The sequence below is a fragment of the Ruditapes philippinarum genome, unplaced genomic scaffold (assembly GCF_026571515.1).
Source record: "Ruditapes philippinarum isolate M1 unplaced genomic scaffold, ASM2657151v2 ctg1727_1_1_1_1, whole genome shotgun sequence".
In the NCBI taxonomy this organism is placed as follows: Eukaryota; Metazoa; Mollusca; class Bivalvia; order Venerida; family Veneridae; genus Ruditapes; species Ruditapes philippinarum.
The window spans coordinates 98,491-122,222 of NW_026865072.1; the positions used below are offsets into that span (position 1 = coordinate 98,491).

Below are 23,732 nucleotides of genomic sequence, written 5' to 3' on the forward strand. Positions count from 1 at the left end.
CCACAGATATACATATAATGCTGGAACTTGATATTTTTAAGTCTCAGATTATTTTTATAACACTATTCCAAACACATAGGCCCCTACTGTAAATAGCTACACAGAGAATGAACGATCCAATATACATTACATATAGGCCTTATATAATTAATAATAATAACAACAACACCTTTAAAACAACAACAATAGCATGATAATACGTTTTCAGAAAAATATAAATCTAAGACATTCATATAGTTTTTGATAGGCACCCAGTCACAGGTAATGATAAACTATAGAATTATAGCTGATCTTATATCGCCCCTTTATCCCGAAGACACTTCATCCTATTTTTCTATCATTTCTTATTTACATACTTCATTTCCCATCCCCTCTCCCATTTTTTGGTCAAATTGTGTTTCACACATGCTGGGAGGGAAGATCTTTCTGTCCAAGACACATGATATGATAAAATGATGATTTTTAAAAAAATGTTTCAATGTAATTTCTTATTATATTTACAATACAGGTGTTGTTGATTTTTTTGTTGTTACCTCTTTAAAAGTTTCATATATAAAAAAAATGAAAAAGCAAATAAATATGACCATTTATTTATTCATGAGGAAAAAAATGGGTGTTTTCATTTTGTGCATTTTTAATGTTAATTAACTTTTCATGTTTTTTTTTTTTAATGTTTTTGTATTGTTGTTTTTGTTGCTACTTTCTTAATATTTTTCGTGTGTGTGACAATAAGGACTAAAGAGACCGTGAAATATACGGTATGACTGACCATGTACGTGTACAATATATAGATATATTGTCTGTTCGCTGCAAGTGTCCGGTGTGCCCTGGGTTTTAATTAAAGCCATGACGTGTCATATTACATGTAAATGTGAATGAAAGTGTAGTTCTATGAATAAATATGTGTCTGAAAAAGTTAATATGTGAATGTAAATTGTGTATGTAAATTGTCCTTAATGTTATCAGGGACCAAAATATAAATATATTATTTTTGGTCCCAGATGTTATGTTTAAGCCTGCAATGTTTTCTTTCATTTTTAAATGTAGTTAGGCCCTATATCTTAAAAGTTTGTTTGTTGATTTGTCATATGTAATTTTTTTGCAATGGTGTTATGTTTAAATGTTTTAATATGTTAAAAGTTTCATTTATAGTTTACTCAGAAGTTTATGGTTAACTGCCTTTCATGTGTAGTGTTTTCATCAAGAATGTTTTAATGTATCAAAATTTAGCACATGTTTTTTTATTAAACGTAACTATTAAGGAAATAAATAATCAAAAACTTTCTTTGTTGTTAAAATGCTTGCTCTTGAAAGAAAAGATTGTTTTTTTAGAGTCTTCAAGACATTGAAGACAATGCATATTTCACTGCAAGACGACAGCGATTGTATTCGTTTAGAACAGATTTTTATACTAAGCCTATAAAATAATGCTGAACATTTTTATGCATGATTTTTGGAACTTTGGTGTGATTTCATAAAGTAAGATTATTTGCTTGATAAGAAATATATATAAATGTATCAATACTTTCAATATATATATTTTTGAAGTAGTAAATTTATTGCATTTATAGTCCGAAGCAATGAATACAGTGAGACATTTTCGTCTAGACATTTTCGGACATTTTTTTTTTATCGAATTTCAATTTTAAGCGGCCCATCATCAAATAATACAGAAGAAATCTGGGACGAAAATATTACTTGTTGACGAAGCTACTATCAATAGATAAAAATTACCATTATTTAATAGAAATTTTATCTTAAAATAAAGAAATAGTCCTGTAAAGAACCCCATTTGGCAATCTCCTGGATTAGACCCCTATGTATACTCGGTTCCTATGATATCAAGGGTTCTATGATATCAAGGTATTAAAATTTTCTGTGACTGCAAGTAAAAGCAACACGTGATGATGCTAATATTTGTAAAACTTGCACACTATATTCATTTAAATCTGCCAATAAATTTAATTTGGTGAATAATGAATGTATTTGTGGCAAGAAAACTATTTTATAAAACCTTCATATTTGACTACCATTTTCCTTAATGGTTTTTACACGGTCAATTAAAATATGTTATAAACACATACAGTGAGTTAGCCAATAGCGGATCATAGCCAATAACGGGTCAGTCAGTAATTTAATAAATTATTTTACTTAATGTTTTGAACTTAAAAGTGTTATAACCTAACAGTCATGTGCATTTGGATGTTAGCTCCTCGACAGCGAAAAAAAAAATGTAAACATCCGGATAATTCTAATCAGATTCATTCAGATGCTTTACCAAGCGTTTCCGTTTGTCGCGAAATATTGCGCCAGTAACAACACAAATTCGCAGTCGCTGCTTTATTGCTGAAAAACCCCAAAAGATATTAGATCAAAGCTGGTAGGTATTTGATGCCCAATATGTTAACTATCTGCAGCAGCAGCCGTTTAAAAAATGCATGAGGAATTATAGTGATAGCGCTGGTCAATTAAATTGCATCACGTTGCCCAATAGCGGGTCATGTAATTTTCCAGGAAGGGACCGCCTCAAAGTTATTCAACAGGTTTTAGAAAATATTTTTTAAAGCAAATTTTGGTTTGTATACAAATAAATATAAAATTTAATTTATTTATGTTATTATTGCAAGTGAATTATGCAGTCCATGCTAAAATATGGTGTTTTATGTAGTATAAACTGCTGCAACATTGAAATACTACTGTATTGTTCTAGACTAGATTCTAAAATATTATTTTTAACTGTACAGTAACTTCTTTATTTTTAAGTTATCCATTTTAAACTTCAAATACATGTTTTTTATCATCACCCACAGGATGTGTGACAAAATTTATTACTTTAGCACACATTTTTATGCCCCCGCCATGTAATGGCCGGGGCATATAGTGTTACCCTGTTCCGTCATTCCGTCCTTCCGTCCTTCCGTCATTCTGTCATTCCGTCATCATCAGTTTCCGTTCATTATCTTAAGAACGGTTGGACATATTCAACTCAAATTTCACATATGGATATGTCATGAGAAAATACAGGTCAAGTTCGAATTTGGTCATGGTTCAATGATTTTTGGCAGAGTTATGCCCCTTTTACTTTGAAAATAATATGAAATTTCAGTTTCCGTTCATTATCTTAAGAATGGTTGGACACATTCAATTCAAACTTGACATATGGATATGTCATGAGAAAATACAGGTCAAGTTCGAATTTGGTTATGGTTCGATGATTTTTGGCAGAGTTATGCCCCTTTTACTTTGAAAAAATATGAAATTTTCAGTTTCTGTTCATTATCTCCCCAATGGTACAACACAATCAACTCAAACTTGACATATTGATATGTCATGAAAAAATACAGGTCAAGTTCGAATTTGGTCATGGTTCGATGATTTTTGGCAGAGTTATGCCCCTTTTACTTTGAAAATAATATGAAATTTTCAGTTTCCGTTCATTATCTCCCTTAAGGTACAAAACATTCAACTCAAACGTGACATATGGATGCGTCAAAGGAATGCGCAGGTCAAGTTCATATTTGGTCATGGTTTAATGATTTTTGGCAGAGTTATGCCCCTTTCACTTTGAAAGTAATATGAAATTTTCAGTTTCCGTTTATTATCTCCCCAATGGTACAACACATTCAACTCAAACGTGACATATTGATGCGTCAAAGGAATGCGCAGGTCAAGTTCAAATTTGGTCATGGTTCAATGATTATTGGTAGAGTAATGTCCCTTTCACTTTGAAAATAATATGAAATTTACAGTTTCTGTTCATTATCTACCCAACAGTGTCACATATTCAACTTTAATTTGACATATGGATATGTCAAAGGAATGGGCAGGTCAAGTTGGAATTTGGTCATGGTTTGATGATTTTTTGGCAGAGTTATGTCCCTTTCACTTTGAAAATAATATAGATACATCTTAGGAATAAGCAGTTTAAGTTGGAATTTGGTCATGGTTCAATGATTTTAGACAAACTTATCTTTCCTGAATGTTGGAAAAATTTTGAACTTTCAGTTTCACCACTCATTCTTTTAGCCATTATTTTGGCTACAAATATGCAATATGCTATTTCTAAAAGGTTAAGACTGAATAATTTCAGTGCCTTGAACATTGTATGAAAATGGTTTGTGTTAACATTGAAAAGTTTTAAGGGCTTTGAACTTAAAATGAAAAAAATAATTAATGCACCATCTGAAATTTTGGCTGCATGCGGGGGCATCCGTGGCATGATGACACATTTCTAGTTTTACAGAATAATTTCCCAATTGAGCTTAGAATTTTGTTTAAAATTTAATAACAATTTTTTTTTATTATTATTATTTTTATTACTTCTTCATTTCTTGTGGTATCTACTTTTATCTTCAAATGTTTGTTACTTATTATCACACACATCACATGTGATAGATTAATCACTCTAGCATGAATATTTTTGTAATCACCCCCCGCACTTTTGGTTATTGTTCTTTGTCATAACTCACATCATGACATGACAAGCTCATTTGTTTACTTGTTTTATTGTTTCAGATTCTAATGCCTAAGGGAAAGAGAAAAAGTGTTCAATGTAGTCCAGCCCAGAATGCAGCCTCCTCAGTGGTAAAAAAATACAGAGGGAAGCGAATGAGTCCTGGGAAAGTGCAGAGAGTGAGACGAGCCCTATACAGTGTGTAACAAGAGTATGTCACTAAGAAAAGCTGCATGTGACCATGGACTGTCATACGGGTTTTTGCAAAGGAGATACAGTGGGGAAACAGACATGAACACTATGAAAGGTCCTGCTACTGTTTTCAATGAACAGGAAGAAAGATCTATGGCTGAGTGGTTAAGTGAGATGGCCCAGAGAGGCTTTGGCCTCAGAATGTCTAACTGTAGAGCCTGAATATACAAATATCCATGATACTGATGCCTGCTTGGTGTGTTGCCGCCACTTGAGTCATTCCAAACATTGTTACATGATAGTGTCACTGACCAAAAACGCCAGCTACGGTTGCGAGATGTAGCAGGACTTCCAATTAGCCATGTTCCACGAGGGATAGCTGGTTTTTTTCGTACCATTATGGACAAAGGACATATCGAAGCTGAAGTTACCCGTGAGCCCACTCAGAGTTTCCAACCGGCTCCAAGTTCTGAAAGATGTGGGGTTGTGTTGCCATGCAACTTTATTATATTTCACCCAGATATTGAGAGTAATTTTCAAAAACTTTCTGTAATGTTAGATAAAATCCCAGAAGGCCCTGCTATGACACTGAACAAGGAATAAACATGTGTAAATTTTCAACTCTGTAAAAGCCAATTAAGCCTAACAATGCTATCATTATTTTTTTCAAAGTCTTGTTATTTTAAGGCTATCACTTTATTTTTTCAAAGCTTAGTTATTTTTAATGTCCATTTTGCACTTTCCAAAAGTTACTTATTGGTCATATTTCTGAACCATTTTTAGTTTCCTTTTTGCTTAGGTTTAGTACAGTAAAAGTTAATTAGTATTTTGTATTAATTTACTTGCTTTATCACAATGATTTTATATTCAAAGGTATTTTTATCAGATGATAAGCATCTCATATGATATAAATCCATATTACAACATATTTAAACTCATTTTTGCACTTTCGACAGAATTATTAATCTTTCATACACATAATGTGCCTGTAAGTGACTGAAAATTCATAATTTTTTTAACCAAGCAAGTATTGTTTAATAATCTAGTCAATATTGTTTTACATCATTACATGTATTTTTTTAGGTTTGACATTGAACCAAGTCAATATTGTTTTACATAATTAAATGTTTTGTTTTTTTAGGTTTGACGTTGAACCAAGTCAGTATTGTTTAATGATCGAGTCAATTTTGTTTTACATAATTACATGGGTTTTTCTTTAGGTTTGACTTTGAACCAAGTCAGTATTGTTTAATGATCTAGTCAATATTGTTTAACATTATTCACATGTGTTTTTTTTTAGGTTTGACGTTGAACCAAGTCAGTATTGTTAAATGATGTAGTCAATATTGTTTTACATCATTACATGTATTTTGTTATAATTTTATTTGTTTATATCACAGAGTGTACTCAATAAGAGAAAATCAGTTGACAATTTTGTTTGTTTGTTATTCTTAGAAAGTGTATCCTCATAATGACCACATAGAAGAACATGCAAATTTCTTGAGACTGCATTTTAACCTTTTGATTCACAACAAGAGACTTGTGTTACAGTTAATTAAATTGAATTTTACATAGAATGTGCACAAAATTGCTTCGATGAGCTGCTTTGTCCCCTGTAACCCTGAAAATGAAATAAATATGTTATATACACAATTTACAATTCATTGAGCAGATATCAAGATCAGCATTATTACAATCATTATTGTTTTTACCACAATCATGAAGCTGCCACTTGGATTCTTTACTTATTGGTACCCTTTTCACTTTAATACTCAGCGGCAACACATAGTTGTGTAATATTTTCCTGGTTAAGGGAAGAATTTGACAGATAATTAATGTTTTGAGAAAACCCCACGTTCGTTTATCACGTGACCCGCTAATGGCCGATTTGACCCGCTATTGGCATGTTTACAAAGGGTTTGGAAACGGTAAATACACCATGATGCATTCAAAATATGAATTCACACGAAGTATACAGTAAAAGGGGAATAAAAATACTTCTTATCATCATACATTTATATATGAATCTAAAAATCGTTCGTTCATAAACACTAAAAGTTTCGCTAGTGTCCCGTTATTGGCCAACTCGCTGTATACTGACATATAGTCTGTTCATATATTGTTTTAATTTTATAGTAAGTGAACTGTTGGAAGTTTTTCACAACTTAACTTGAAAGTTTTGACCCATCAATCCTTCCATACTTGCTTTTTTGGGGATTACCTTGATACAGTAGTAACCTCCTCTGAAATTACCCAAAATGGCAGACATTGAAAATATTCAAAAAAATATCATTTTTATTGGTTCTTTTGAAATAATTGTTTGACAAACAGTTTTGGAAAATGTTCAGTTATAAGATTGAAGAAAAATCTCATTCATTTATGATATTTATATTTAAATATTTTCCAATAAACGTTAAGTACCGTGATATCATAGAACCCCGGGCTATATTTCAGAAGTAAAACTTGTATATATAATACACTATAGAAAACAGAATAAACCTTATATATTATTCTGGTTAAGACCATGGGGTCTATTCCAGGATATAGCCGGTCATTGTTTTAAAGATTGAAAGAATGTCTTTTTTATAATCAACATATTTAAATGACCCATATATTGGCATTACTCAATTTACTGCTTCAATGTAATAAACTGAATTCAATATTAATCATCTAGTATGGAGTTAAATCGAAAAAAAACTTGTACAAATTTCAACACAAATAAAATAAAATGATACAAATTTCCATACAATTCAAAATGTCATGTCAAGTTGATTGTTGGGTTCCCATGGTTTACTAAAATATTGGTTTATATATGTAGTATTTGCGTGAATAAAATGACCAAAACTTTCTTCAAAATATGCCATTTTTTTGCTATGAACTTTATGACAAACACTTGCATACAACAGAAATTACAGCATTATGTAATAGTTATTTAATTTTAAGAATGAATAAACCCGCCTCAGTTCAATCCATATCCCCTCAAAGAGGACAAAGGTATGTCGCGATCTACCCTGGTTAAATCCACACATCATTGGCCAAATAAGGAAACGTGATCTCGACTGTATTCAAAAATTAAACAGTCTAATACCCCTTCCCTGGACCTGCTTACCAAATTAAAAAAGGTTAGAGGTAAAATACAAAAGAAATAAGTAACTCATACTGGTTGCATTTAGACAAGGTCATTTTCTCTGATGATTCACAAAAAAAGTTCTACTCTTTCATGAATTCAAACAAAACCGAAAACTGTGGAGTAGCAACTTTAAAGAGTGATGGTCAAACCTTTACTGATCCTAAAATGAAGGCAGACATACTAAATAAACAATTTGAGTCTGTCTTCTCCCCAGCCCCCAACCATTTAGTCTAAACCAGTCATGTAAACAATTGCTTACTCCACAAAAACATCCAAAAATGCCAAATGTCAACATTACAGAGGAAGGAGTAAAGAACCTCCTCAAAGGTTTAAACCCAAGCAAAGCCTCTGGCCCGACCAACTGTCCCCAAGGTTATTGAAAGAACTTCATACTGAAATTGCCCCAGTTCTCACACACATCTTCCATTTCCTTAAAATCAGGTATTGTCCCTCATGACTGGAAGCACGCAGTCATTGCCCCTGTTTATAAGAAAGGCCCAAAATGTAAGCCTAGTAACTACAGGTCTATCATTAACCTGCATTGCCTCTAAGCTAATGGAGCATATAATTGTCTCCAATATCAATGTCTTTTTACGATAAGCATGATATTCTCAGCAATTTCCAATATGGTTTCAGGTCAAAACATAGCTGTGAAACCCAGCTTATCAGTTTCACCAAGGAAGTCTATGACAATCTAGAGCAAAGCCAACAGACCGATGTCATTGTCATGGACTTCAGCAAAGCATTTGATAAAGTCGACCATCACAAACTTCTCCTTAAACTACACAGACTAGGTGTTAGCTCAGAGGTCATCTCATGGATAAGGTCATTTTTATATGGTCGCACCCAACAGGTCGTTGTTGATGGTCAAAACTCTGACAACCTACCTGTTCTCTCTGGTGTCCCCCAAGGCTCGGTCCTGGGACCTTGCGTCTTCTTATCCTACATAAACGACCTCCCTGATAGTGTTAAGAGCAAGGTCAGGCTATTTGCAGAGGATACCATTGTATATCTACAAATCAAATCAACCCAAGACGCCCAAACCCTCCAAAAAGATCTCAACAGTCTTGAGAAACGGGAATCTGATTGGTCTGTGGAATTTATCCCAGATAAATGTGAAGTCCTTAGTATCAGCCAGCTTTGCTTTTAACTTTTATCTCAGTCTTGTAGTTCTTTTTAACTTGCTTCTACCTTATGTTTATAAATTTGCACTTGACATATGTGTTTTTAATAGCTATTCCCAGACAATAGCTGGGTGTAATCGATAACAATTTTGAAGCAGTATAATGTAGATTTTATAGTATATGAAACTCGTTAGTTATGAGGATTTAAACACTGGCTGGTGCGACATCAAGGGATGTTTCTGCTAAAAAAATGGCGAAGCCGTTAGGCGGGGACAGTTTTTTGCAGAAACATCCTGAGATGTCGCCCCGCCAGTGTTTAAATCCTCATAACTAACGAGTTTCATGTACGGTAATATAACTGTTTAATCGCAATGGCATAATGTTTTCTTTTTTTGTAACAGAAATTAATGAATAAATAAATCTTTAGCTACATTTCAGCTATTTATGATAAGGCAGTTTTTAGCTCGACTATACGAAGTATATGGAGAGATGTCCTACTCGCCCCGGCGTCGGCGTCCGCGTCCAGATTTTAGATTAAAGTTTTGGTGCAGTAAAATATTTTTCACTATAACTTTGTCATTTCTTAAGGTATCAACTTCAAACTTCAAATATATGTTCCTTATCATCAACCACATCATATGTGACAAGGTTCATAACTCTAGCACCAATATTTTCAGATTTATCTCCCCTTGAACTTAGAATTTTCCTTAAAAAATACTATTTTTTACTGTTACTTCCTTATTTCTTAAGGGATCAACCTCATACTTCAAATATATGTACCTTATCATCATCCCCATCTTATGTGACAAGGTTCATAACTCTAGCACCAATAGTTTCAAATTTATCTCCCCTTGAACTTAGAATTTTCCTCAAAAAGTACTATTTCTTACTGTTTCTTCTTTATTTCTTAAGGGATCAACCTCATACTTTAAATGTATTTACGTTATCATCTTCCCCATCTTATGTGACAAGGTTCATAACTCTAGCACCAATATTTTCAGATTTATCTCCCTTTGAACTTAGAATTTTCCATAAAAATATTTTTTTTACTGTTATTATTTATTTCTAAAGGGATCAACTTCATACTTCAAATATGTTCTATGTGACAAGGTTCATAACTCTAGCACCAATATTGCAAGAATAATCTCCCCATAAACTTAGATTTTTTTACTAGAAAAATGTTATTTTTTATTATAACTTTTTTATTTTTAAAGGTATCTACCTCAAATTTCAAATACTTATTCCTTATCAACAATTACATTTTATGTGACATTGTTCATAACTCTTGATGCAATATTTACAGATTTATCTCTCTTTGAACTTAGGATTTTCTTTAAGAAACATAATAACTTCTTTTCTTTTTAGCTCGACTATTCGATAAGAATAAGTAGAGCTATTGCAGTCACCCGAGCGTCGGCGTCGGCGTAACCACTTATGTTAAAGTTTTTGTAATAGTTCAAATATTTTCAAAGTCCATTGACATATGGCTTTGAAACTTTGCACACTTGTTCACCATCATGACCCCAACCTGTAGACAGGAGGAGGTAACTCTATCAAGCATTTTGACAGAATTATGCCCCTTTTTCGACTTAGAATTTACGTTAAAGTTTTTGTAATAGTTCAAATATTTTCAAAGTCCATTGACATATGGCTTTGAAACTTTGCACACTTGTTCACCATCATGACCCCAACCTGTAGACAGGAGGAGGTAACTCTATCAAGTATTTTGACAGAATTATGCCCCTTTTTCGACTTAGAATTTACGTTAAAGTTTTTGTAATAGTTCAAATATTTTCAAAGTCCATTGACATATGGCTTTGAAACTTTGCACACTTGTTCACCATCATGACCCCAACCTGTAGACAGGAGGAGGTAACTCTATCAAGCATTTTGACAGAATTATGCCCCTTTTTTCGACTTAGAATTTACGTTAAAGTTTTTGGAATAGTTCACATTTTTTCCAAGTCCATAGACATATGGCTTTGAAACTTTGCACACTTGTTCAACATCATGACCCCAACCTGTAGACAGCAGGAGGTAACTCTATTAAGCATTTTGACAGACTTATGCCCCTTTTTCGACTTAGAATTTACGTTAAAGTTTTTGTAATAGTTCAAATATTTTCAAAGTCCATTGACATATGGCTTTGAAACTTTGCACACTTGTTCAACATCATGACCCCAACCTGTAAACAGGAGGAGGTAACTCTATCAAGCATTTTGACAGAATTATGCCCCTTTTTCGACTTAGAATTTACGTTAAAGTTTTTGTAATAGTTCAAATATTTTCAAAGTCCATTGACATATGGCTTTGAAACTTTGCACACTTGTTCACCATCATGACCCCAACCTGTAGACAGGAGGAGGTAACTGTATCAAGCATTTTTTTTACTATCAAGCACTAAGAATAGTCGAGCGTTGCTGTCCTACCGACAGCTCTTGTTAAGGTATCTACTTCAAACTTCAAATATATATTTCTTATCATTACACACATGTTGTGTGACAAGGTTCATAACTCTAGCATGACTATTTCTAGAATTATTCCCCTTGATCTTGGAATTTATGTTAACAAATGTTATTTTTTTACTATAACTTAATACATAATTATACATAATTGATTTTTCTTTCATAGTTTTGTCCTCCTTACTGCGTCCAGTATTTTATTAGTCGAGCTTCGCTGTCTCCTGTGACAGCTCTTGTTTCAAGTTGTTTTTGCTGCCGCAAAAAAAAAAAGAAAAAAAGAAAAGATATACAAAAGACATCTAATGTTAGAGACGGATTGTAAACTAATACCAATGTTCGAAGAATATGAGAGCTATTCTAGTCGCCCCGGCGTCGGCGTCCGCGTCGGCGTCTGCGTTGGTTAAAGTTTTTTGTAAATTCAAATATCTCAATTATTGCTTGAGATAATCAATTGAAACTTACAATACTTATTTATAGTAACAATATACATCAGATTGACAAGTTGGATAACTCTGCCTACAATATTGACAGAATTATGCCCCTTTTTAACTTAGAAATTTTGGTTAAAGTTTTTTGTAAATTCAAATATCTCAATTATTGCTTGAGATATTCAATTGAAACTTACAATACTTATTTATAGTAACAATATACATCAGATTGACAAGTTTGATAACTCTGCCTACAATATTGACAGAATTATGCCCCTTTTTAACTTAGAAAATTTGGTTAAAATTTTTTTTAATTCAAATATCTCAATTATTGCTTGAGATATTCAATTGAAACTTACAATACTTATTTATAGTAACAATATACATCAGATTGACAAGTTTGATAACTCTGCCTACAATATTGACAGAATTATGCCCCTTTTTAACTTAGAAATTTTGGTTTAAGTTTTTGTAAATTCAAATATCTCAATTATTGCTTGAGATATTCAATTGAAACTTACAATACTTATTTATAGTAACAATGTTCATCATATTGACAAGTTGAATAACTTTGCCTATAATATTTACAGAATTATGCCCTTTATAACTTAGAAATTTTGGTTAAAGGTTAAAGTTCTTCAAAGATATTTACTTGAAACTTTACACACATGCTTAGGGTCATAATTGGAGAGTCATAATTGTATGTCACTGACCAAGTTCCATAACTCTACTCGCATTTAGGCTGATTCATCTCCCCTTTTCTACTTAGTCTGTTGGTTAATGTTTACATGCAAGTTTTACATATCTCAATAACTATTAAAGATATTTATTTAAAACTTCACATATGCATTTAGAATCACAATTGTAGGTCACTGATCAAGATCCATAATTCTATCTTGCATTTAGGCTGATTTTTCTCCCCTTTTTCAACTTAAAAATTCATAGTAAAATTTTGCTTGTAAGCTGTTATCTCCATAACTACTGAAGAGTTTGTGCCTCTTTGGGGACATTTTTATGCATTCATAATAATAAAGCAGTGATTTACTTGATAAAACATCTTTATAACAAGTCTGTGTACCTTTTCAGTCAATTTTATGTATTCATAGGTAACTAGCATTATTATACTCAATAAATCACCCTTGTGACAACATTTTGAATAGTCGAGCCAATACTGTCCTCCGACAGTTCTTGTTTCAGTGGAAATAATTCATTCAGCGGATGTAGCTTTTGAATAAATGAGAGTAAATTTCATTTCATTAATTATCTTTGTTTATATTTTTCATTGTATTTATTTTATTTATTGATTCTATTATTTCTTTTCTTTTTTTGTTTACTACTGGGAATGTTCGTTACACTTGACCCATTGGAGCCTCTGTGAAAAAACTATACTGATATAAACAAGGTGCAAAAAACCACAACTGCTATATAGCAGTCCAGTTTTTTTCCATTATGAATCAATCAGTTTTCAAATGCTCATTGAAGTGTACTGAGTATAATGGGTTAGTAAGAACAAAGAAAACATTTGAAACCATGCGATAATTGTGATATTTCATATAAATTTTGTCATTCCTGAACAGTACAAAGCACGGTATAAAGTACCTTGAAGATAATAGTCAATAGTAGTACTAGGATTGATACTTTAAGATGTTTGATAAATGGGAACCAAATGGGCCATGACTTATTGCACATACATCATACATGTATCTTTAGAACTACAGCATATACAAGGACTACTATACATACACAAACCACAGTACATGGAATGATTTAAACACCTTCTACAAGGATTATAGCACATACATTACTGCAAATGCTAAGAAAACAGACAATATGAGGCCTACTGCACATTATGTCATATGAGGTCTACAGCATATCCTAAGACATTAAGGACAACTGTCCATATAGGGACTACTGTACCTGTATGACCAATAGTAAAATTCATTATTTAAGACCACTTAGATTCTTAGTCAAAAAAAAGGATGGTTTCATTTAAGTTTTCTTTGTCATGTACACATATAGACATTAAATATTATAGTGAACCAATATTATTGATTTGATATAGCAATACAATTCCCAATGAAATGTAACAAAAATGCATCAAAAGTGTTTTCAATAAAATTATACACATTTTCATACAATATGAGATAAACACATTCTTCACTGTTTAATAGGTCTGTTATTGAATGTGTAGCTTAATATAACACATTACCTACCAATATCGTAATATGCAAATTACATGTTTATTGCAGATTAATATGCATCATTATGTACACATGTGAATGCATACATTTATGCATACATCAAATTTTTGCATTTAAGTATGCCATATGTTACTATCAACAAGGTAATAATGTGAAAATAAATGTATTATGATGGTAGATCTTACAGAAATATTTTTAAGGGATCAAATGCTATACACAAAGTAACTTAATTTAGTCAGAACTATTCAAATAATTATAAACTATATATACTGGGTATTAAATCATTATTTTGAAGCTCATATTAGTCGTCCGGTTAGCTCAATAGGTAGAGCGTTGGACTGTGAATCGGGCGACCCGGGTTCGATTCCTGGACGGCGCAGGTCACTTTTTTTATGATTGATCATGAAATATTTTCTACAGTCATTCACACTGTACCCCTGCTCTGGCATGTACAGGAGTTTCAGTTCCTTGCGAAAGTGAAGGCAACTAGTACTGGTAAACTGCTTGACAGCCTGCCCAGGAACGATGCCGTGGTTTAACTGTGCTCTGGTGAATTCAATGTGGCTTACTGCCGTGATCCAGAGTGAAAACTACCAACACCACCACCACTAAGATCATAATACATCTATAAGGGTAGAGGTTAAATATGTCCATGTCAGCACTGGGGAACTCGAGAGAGCCGGCTTATGGCATGATGCACTCTCTGTTGTCGGCTTAAATGTTAATATTTTGATATATATTGAAATCAGATAAACTCTGTTATTAACCAGGTTTTCAATTATGAAAATGCTGGTAATTAAATTGGCAAATGATTGGTATTCGGACTGGCAGTAGGGTGCTCTGACGTTCTGGCGGTACCAAACAGGTGGTTTCCGGTCTATAACTAGAGTTTGGAATGAGATATATTATTGTAATCATACTTGGTATATAGCAAGTGGAGACCACATTATGGATTACTTTTTGCCCCCTAGTGTCAATGTAACTAAAGGTCACTGTCACTAAAAATAGAAAAATGGTTTCCAGATTGAAAACCTGGTTTCATGGCTTTACCATGTTCTCCTTTATCTTATTCTATTTTACATGCATTTTTCTTTGTTTTGTTTGTTAGGTAAATTAATTTTTTGCTATAAGTATAAACATACAATGTATAAATCTTGCATCACTATCTTAGAATTTCTAATATCCTCTCTTAACTTATTATGTTACCATTTAGCCAATAAAATAGACCTTTAGGAAAGGACCCTAGGTAATGTTGGTATAACTTTTGGTATGCTTGTTGTAATTATGCTTCAGATAATGATGTTAATTTGTGTTTATTTATCATATTATTAGTAATGGTATATAAACATACAATAGAATGTTATATTTCAACTTTCTATGGACAGTCTAAACTTAAAACACAGGACAAAATTAAACATTCTTTGGACAGTATAGAATTTGTATATAAATGCCTTTGTATTATTAAACATGTATACAAAATATACTGTACTTTACATCGTGTATTTAAGACGACTTTAAGTTTAATAGTTGATTAAGTTTTGAAACAGTGTAACAGATTGCAAGAATCTGCCATTAGCTTAATGGAAACAAAGCATTAAAAACCTATTAACATGGTTTTCTATGATATTTTTGTACTCACATTTGAACAAACATCTTTGTTCACAAATTGATTAATATTTTATTATATTTGTTAAACAAGTTTTTTAACATTTTTAGTGCAGATATTGTTATTTTTAGCAAATTTGTAAATGTGTTTTGATCCTTGAAAATATCTCAATGAATTTGTTTTCTTTTTCATATGCTGAGGTTTATAATATGTTTCTAATTGCTATGTTCAATGGATAGTTTCTTTTCTCTCATATGTAAATACATGTATACATATAAACATCAACATGCTGCATGTTGTATTTGTAGCCAGGCAATATTTTGTTTTATGTTTATGATCAACCTAATATTATGCTAATATGTGATCTAATAACATATTTTGGTTCTTTGGAAAGCTGAGGGGGATAGACTGAAATTAGTTTTGGTCTGCTTCTTCAGCTTCTCAAAGCAATATCACTTAGGTGTGAAATCCTTTGATGTAAAAAGATTAGAAGCTGGTCAAATGCACATGTGATAATGTTTTATTAATTATGATAGACAGATTAAAGATAAGAAATATATTATTTGATTGGATAAATTCAAAAAGGGGGCAGATACTTTGGTTTGGATAGAATTTTGGACATACAGATTTGGGGGGAAAGTTAGGTCAGTTTAGGTTTAAGTCTAGGTTAAGAAGGTTAGGATAAGAAAAGAAAATACATTGAGTAGAAAGATTAGAAGTGAATAAAAGGATTTAATTTGATATTGTAATAGATAATAGTTAATTAATAATAAGGTGGACTGGTGTAAAAGATTTAGCAAATCATATGGAATAAAAGAAACTGAATGTGGACATTAAAGTTTGTTGTTATATAAATTTCAAAAGCAATTGTGAAGTTAAGATTTAAAGCTAATTCCCCGAGTGGTCAGACCTAGGAAAGGGCGTCTGGCCACATAATGGTGTGAGAATCCGGAAGTATTCTTAGAACTTTTATTAAATTATAATGTCAAGAAATAAACAATTGATAGCAACACCAAAATTTGAACAAAATGATAATGTAGACTTTTTTTTGGAGAAATTCGAGAAAATCGGACAATTAAATAATTGGAGCAACGAAGAAAAGTGCGTTCAGTTTTGTTTAACTCTTAACCAAAGTGCTGAAGCTTGGTATCTAAATTTAAATAGAGAAACGAAAGAATCGTTTGAACTTTTAAAACAATCTTTTAAAAGCAGGTTTTCCCATAAGACTGACAGAGTTAACTTGTATGCAAAATTTATGAAAATAAAACAAGATGGCAGAGATGTATCTGTATACATAGAAGAGGTGGAGACGTTAGGGAGGTTACTTAAAAAAACGGAGGATGAAATTATTGACAGAGTTATATTTGGTTTGGACAATAAACTTAAACAACAAATAATTATTCGAGATATAACCAGTATCAATGAGCTGATCGAATTTGCGAAGAAACTGGACACTTTACATGCATCTGATGTTGAAACATTAAGTGAAGTATCCATTCCAAAGGATTATCGTGACAAACAACATACCGTGACGTACAATCCAAGGAGCAGGGAGGAAAATTTCAGAGCCAGGCAACAAAGACCAGGACCATACAGAGGGCGTCAGCAAGGAAAAGATGGACTAAAGTGTCACACATGTGGAAGGTTTGGCCATGTTTCTTTTTCTTGTTATCGCAATAAACGTTGCTTTACCTGCAATAAGATGGGTCATGTTAAAAGTCAATGTTTTAAGAGTTAGGGGTGCGAGCCCGTCTCACAAAAATTGGGGGATGGGCAAAACATGGGTAAGAAGAAAAAGGATAAGAATATATCTATAGGGAAAACATATAAAATTGGAGATGAGAAAAATTTAATTGATGTAAGATTAGGAAATTTTTCTACTTCTGGTATGATAGACAGTGGTTCATCAATTTGCTGTTTAACCTATGATATGTATAAAAGAAGTGGTCTGAGTAAGCAATTTGATCTTTTACATTCAGATTTACCAAGTGCCCAATGTGCCAATGGCTCATCTATGAAAATCATAGGCAAGGTTGTTGTTCCTATATCTATATGCAGATTAACTTTAGTACAAACATTTTATGTCTTTAAAAAGTTAAATCAGTCTGTTATTCTAGGAAAAGATTTCCTTACTGAGCAAAATGCTACAGTTGATTTTGGTGAAAACATTTTAAGCATTCAGAAGGGTTTGATAGCTGTAAAAATGTTTGGGGCTCCATCTAAGTCCAGTCTAGCAAGACTTGTCAATAAAATCTCAGTGCCAGCTAGATCTTGTATAATAGCAAAAGTAAAAGTGAAAGGGCAAAATCAAAATGGCTTATCTGTTATTCAGCCTATAAGAACTTTACCAAGCAAGGTTCAGGTTATAGGGGCTAGGTCAATCTCAAATGTCCAGGGTAATAGAACTTTTATACAAATTTTAAATCCAACAAGTGAAGTGATGTATTTAAGGCCAAATGAACCAGTAGCGAGAGTTGAACGAATTAGTGTTGATGATATTTGTGAGAATGAGTTGCATACTGGTGAGAAAATGCAAATGAATGAGAAATCAGACAGTGAATACATTGAGATTGCTAGGTCCATAGGCATTGATCTTACTAATTCTGACTTGACTGATGAACAAAAATACAAGTTGCTTGTTTTTCTTGGTAAGAATAGAGATGTGTTTGCTACTAATACAGCCGAGTTGGGTCATTGTACAATTTTCCCTCATAAGATTGACACTGGGAATGCCCCTCCTGTTAGAAAGAGGCCTTATAGGGTGTCGCCAGCCCAGAAGCAAGTTATTGAGGAGCAGTGTGAAGATATGGAAAGAAATGGTATTATAAGTCCTTCTACTACACAATGGCAGAGTCCTGTGGTTCTTGTTAAGAAATCTTCAGGTGAATATCGTTTTGCTGTAGATTACAGGGCTGCAAATAAATCTATTAAATTTGAACCTTTTCCTATACCTAAAATTGATGATGTTACTGATGCAGTAGGGGAGAAGAAACCTACTATCTTTAGTGTTTTGGATATGGCTCAAGGTTTTTTTCAAATTGGTTTGGACCCCGCCACGAAGGATCGCACAGGTTTTGTTACACATCAGGGTGTTTGGGAATTCAATCGTTTACCATTCGGGCTTATAAACAGTAGTTCTGCTTTCAGTTCGGTAATGCACGAGGTTCTACGAGGTATAAATTACATGTATGCATTGACTTATATTGATGACTGTTTACTCTTCTCACGAGATTTTGATGAACATTTAGAACACTTGTCTGAAGTTTTTAATAGGTTCAGAAAGGCATCCTTGAGGCTTAAACCAAGTAAATGTTTCTTTGCAGCTAAGGAAGTAAAATTTCTTGGGCATATTTTCTCTAAACAGGGTATTTGTGTTGATAAAGATAAGGTCAAGGTAGTTCGGGATTTTAAGACACCAACCAATCAGACTGAGGTCCGCTCTTTTTGTGGTCTTGCAAATTATTATCGACGTTTTATTGAGAAGTATTCCTGTATTGCAAAGCCTTTGCATAATCTTTTGCGGAAAGATTCAAAATTTATCTGGACTGAGCAGTGCCAGAATGCTTTTGACACTCTAAAGGGAAAACTAACAGAAGCTCCTATTTTGGTATTTCCTGATTTTGAAAAAGAGTTCATTCTTTACACGGATGCTAGTGGTATTTCTATCTCTTATATCTTGGGTCAAAAGGATGAGCAGGGTCGTGAACATGTCATTTCGTATGGTGGGAGATCACTTCGTCCTGCTGAGAAAAACTGGGGTATTTCAGATTTGGAAGGCTTAGCTTTAGTTGAGGGTATTCGATATTATCATACATATCTGACTGACCGCAAGTTTACTGTTGTAACAGATCATATTGCGTTAAAATCTTTGAAAGATAATAAGGCTAGTGGTAGGCTTGGTAGATGGGCTGTATACTTACAAGGTTACAATTATGAGGTAGAATATAAAGCAGGAAAGCTTCACTCCAATGCTGATGGATTGAGTCGCCGAGAATATGATGTTGAGCAAGTGAAAGAAGACAAAGACATGGACTGCGACAACATTCATATCCACCCTCAGGTTTGTTCCATAGAATGCACGTCAACAACCATGGAGTATAAACTAGAGTACCAAGAAGTCGTCACAGCAAAGGTCAACATGGTGACCCCAAGTAAAGAAAGAGATACCCTTTCTGGGATGTTAGATGCCATGGATGCCTATGAAAATTTAAATCCTGCCAATCTTATTCAAGAAGTCTGCAATTTGTCTGCTGCACAGTTGAGGCAAGAGCAAATACAAGATCCAGACTTCAGACTTATGTTTGAGTATAAGGAGCAACAAAAAGTTCCAGAGGATGTGGCAGCTGCTAGAAGATTGGTTGCAGAAGCAGAGCACTATGAAATAGAAGATGGTGTCCTTTATCACATGTATCATCCAAGGGCGAGAGGTCGAAAATTGGTGGATGTCAAGAAACAGCTAGCAGTACCTTTTAAATACAGGGATGTATTACTTAAGCAGTATCACGATGCTTTGACAGGAGGACATTATGGTATTGAGAAAACCTACGAAGCTATACGTATAAAATTTTTCTGGCCATCAATTTATAATGACATTAAGAAATATTGTCAGTCTTGTGAGCCTTGTCAAATGTCGAAAAGGTATGTTCATCAACATAAGGCTTACTTAAAGCCATTGCCTATAGGTGAAGTATTTTCAAGATTGCATTTAGATATTCTAGGGCCATTGCCGACAACAGCTGATGGTTTTAAATATGTTCTTTTGATTGTTGATTCATTCAGTAAATGGTGTGAGGCATTCCCTTTGAAAGACATGGAGGCAAAAACTGTAGCTTGGAAAGTGTATGATGAAATTATTTGTCGCTTTGGTTGTCCGAATTCTATTTTGACTGACAGGGGGTCAAATTTTATGTCAAAGTTAATGAAGGAACTTTGTAATATATTTCAAATTAGTAAAATTAGCACTAGTAGTTATCATCCAGCAACAAATTCTACTGCCGAAAGGATGAATTCTGTCATATTGCAAAAGTTGCGGGTTTACTGTAATGATAAACAGACTAATTGGGCCCAACTTCTTCCAAGTATTATGATGAGCTATAGAGTCAGTCCTGCTATAGATTCTACAGGTTACTCCCCTTTCTATATAATGTTCGGTCGTGAATGCAGGCTTCCTCTTGATACTGCACTTATTCCAACTGTCACGTCTGGAACAACTCATGAACAACACTTGAGACGTATTATCGAAAATCAGAAAGTATGTCGGGAGCTGGTGAAGGAAAATACACTAAAAGCTCAACAAAAGTTTAAAAGGTATTATGATAAGACAGCAGCAACGCCTAAATTTATGGTTCGAGACAATGTATGGCTGTATAACCCAAAGACAGAACCTGGAAAGTCACCAAAGTTGACAAGAAAATGGACTGGGCCATACTACATTTCTGAAAAGTTAAGTGAAGTCAATTTTCGTCTGCGAAATTTAGCCACGCATCAAGCTGTCAAAAGTGTTGTACATGCAAATAGGTTGAGACCCTACACCAATCCAGCTCTAAGACCGACTAATCCATCAGGGTTGCCAGACAGAATACAACAGCTGGAGATGGATGACCAAGAAAAGGATGAGACAGAGCCCCCGTCTTCATCAGTTAATGATCAAGATATACCTGATGTTTCAAATTTAGATAACTTTGATTTGGAGAAAATTGTTAAGGCAAGTTATCACAGAGGTAGATTGGTATATTTGGTAAGATACCGTAATGAAACTGGGAGAACACGAACCGAGTGGCGCTATAGTGGAGATTTGCCAGAAGATGTGAGAAAGAATTTTCACATTAAGTACACGTTCTCAGGCACTGTGCGAAAACGTCCCAGTATGTGAGAATTAAGAGTGGTATGAGAGATATAATTGTAGTAAAAATAAAAATATAAAAATAGCAAAATATAGTATAAAAAAAAAAGGAGTTTATATAATTATGAAACTGCTTAAAGTAGTTATGAGAGTATTGTTGGTAACTTTATTAAGATTCTTGTTGTTGGGGGTGAATAAAAATGTGATGTCCTTTCACTGCAATTTCCATTTAGGCATTGTGTTAAATGGTTAAGTCTGGCTCATATAAATTTCTATGTCATGTGTAACTAAATTCAAATTCTATATGCGCACATTTTTTTTATGTTTAGATTTTTTGTTGGCAACATTTATACTGGCATGGTAAATCTGAATATAACCTTTCTTACTATTTTCAACTTTGTTCTTTATTGGTATACGTAAAAGTGATACCCTTGTTAATATTAGAATACAAATTCGGAGGTTATTGTGACTTTGATGTCCAATATAATATTATATACATAGGTATAGAGTTGAGGTGATTTAGAGAAAAATAGATGTGTAAGTCTAATTGATGAACTGGCTGTATTATCATAGTCTATTAGAATTTGTATCATTTTACTTGGGGATAATGATGGACAAAAAGGCATTTAAGGGAGATAAAATGTGAGTTTATGAATCTTTGTTACAGTTGAGCTATGCGAAGCTTAAAATAGTCAAGTCCCAAGAATTTCTTGAGTATTATATGATTATTGTATATTTTTATATGTAAAGCAAAAAGAAGATGTTATAGTTACATTTTTTTGTATAAACTTATTTTTTTAAGTTTGCTATTTTTCACATCTTTCTAGCTTTACAGTCATAAATTAAGTTTACAAAATGCTTTGTGGGTAAATACAGAAGTTTGTATGTTTAATGCTACAGGTGTTTAATTGAATTAAGTTTATTGCGATGACATGATTGAAAAATATGGTTGAATCATCATAAGTTTATGCAATATGTGATTGAAAAATGATATGAGTGATTTAAGTGTTTTAATTGATTACAATGACAAAGATGACAGTGAAATGACAGTGTTGAAGTGAAAATGTGAAAAACATGTGTGTTTAACTGTAAATACAATTATCTTAAAGTAAGTGTTAACCAGACAAAAAGAACTAAAATGAAATGGAAATAAATGGAAGTTTTGTGGTGACATTATATCAAAAAAATGTATTTATATGGAAATTATGAACATAATTATATAAAGATCTCCTGTGGTTAATTAAGAATATCAAGACTTTAAAAAACTAATACTATTTTCTATAATTACACTGTTAACTGTGTTGATTGCATAATGATTATATACATTGTATTGCATTTTAAATTGTGTTTTATATACTTTGAAACATTGAAGTTTTCCAGTCCACCTTATCTGTATATTTATATGTAAATTGCTTAGTAGTGATTTTAATTTGTTTACTACTTGTCTTATTGTTAAATGTTCATTGATATGTTTATATGTTTATGTATAAAGTTTGACGGAGCAAACTTAGCTGGGTGGCGAGATAATGTAGCCAGGCAATATTTTGTTTTATGTTTATGATCAACCTAATATTATGCTAATATGTGATCTAATAACATATTTTGGTTCTTTGGAAAGCTGAGGGGGATAGACTGAAATTAGTTTTGGTCTGCTTCTTCAGCTTCTCAAAGCAATATCACTTAGGTGTGAAATCCTTTGATGTAAAAAGATTAGAAGCTGGTCAAATGCACATGTGATAATGTTTTATTAATTATGATAGACAGATTAAAGATAAGAAATATATTATTTGATTGGATAAATTCAAAAAGGGGGCAGATACTTTGGTTTGGATAGAATTTTGGACATACAGATTTGGGGGGAAAGTTAGGTCAGTTTAGGTTTAAGTCTAGGTTAAGAAGGTTAGGATAAGAAAAGAAAATACATTGAGTAGAAAGAAGAAGTGAATAAAAGGATTTAATTTGATATTGTAATAGATAATAGTTAATTAATAATAAGGTGGACTGGTGTAAAAGATTTAGCAAATCATATGGAATAAAAGAAACTGAATGTGGACATTAAAGTTTGTTGTTATATAAATTTCAAAAGCAATTGTGAAGTTAAGATTTAAAGCTAATTCCCCGAGTGGTTAGACCTAGAAAAGGGCGTCTGGCCACATATTTAACGCTGTTGTACTTTTGTCTTAATAAAACAATACCGGCAAAAAAAAAAATGTTAAAAACTTCTTCTAACTGATAATTATATAATTTTTTCTAACATAAAAAGAGTTACTGTTAAATAAATTTGCTCTCTATCA

At 32.8% G+C, this 23,732-nt stretch overlaps 1 protein-coding gene across 1 annotated transcript in view; it reads left to right on the forward strand.

Annotated features, from left to right (window-relative positions):
- Positions 1-1,377: 1,377 nt before the first annotated feature.
- The window catches only part of LOC132727722 (transcription factor SPT20 homolog), a 45,143-nt gene continuing 22,788 nt past the window's right edge, over positions 1,378-23,732 (forward strand). Inside the window, exon 1 of the mRNA XM_060713288.1 lies at positions 1,378-1,479. The gene's annotated coding sequence lies outside the window, so the exon portion shown is untranslated. The remainder of the gene's footprint in view (positions 1,480-23,732) is intronic.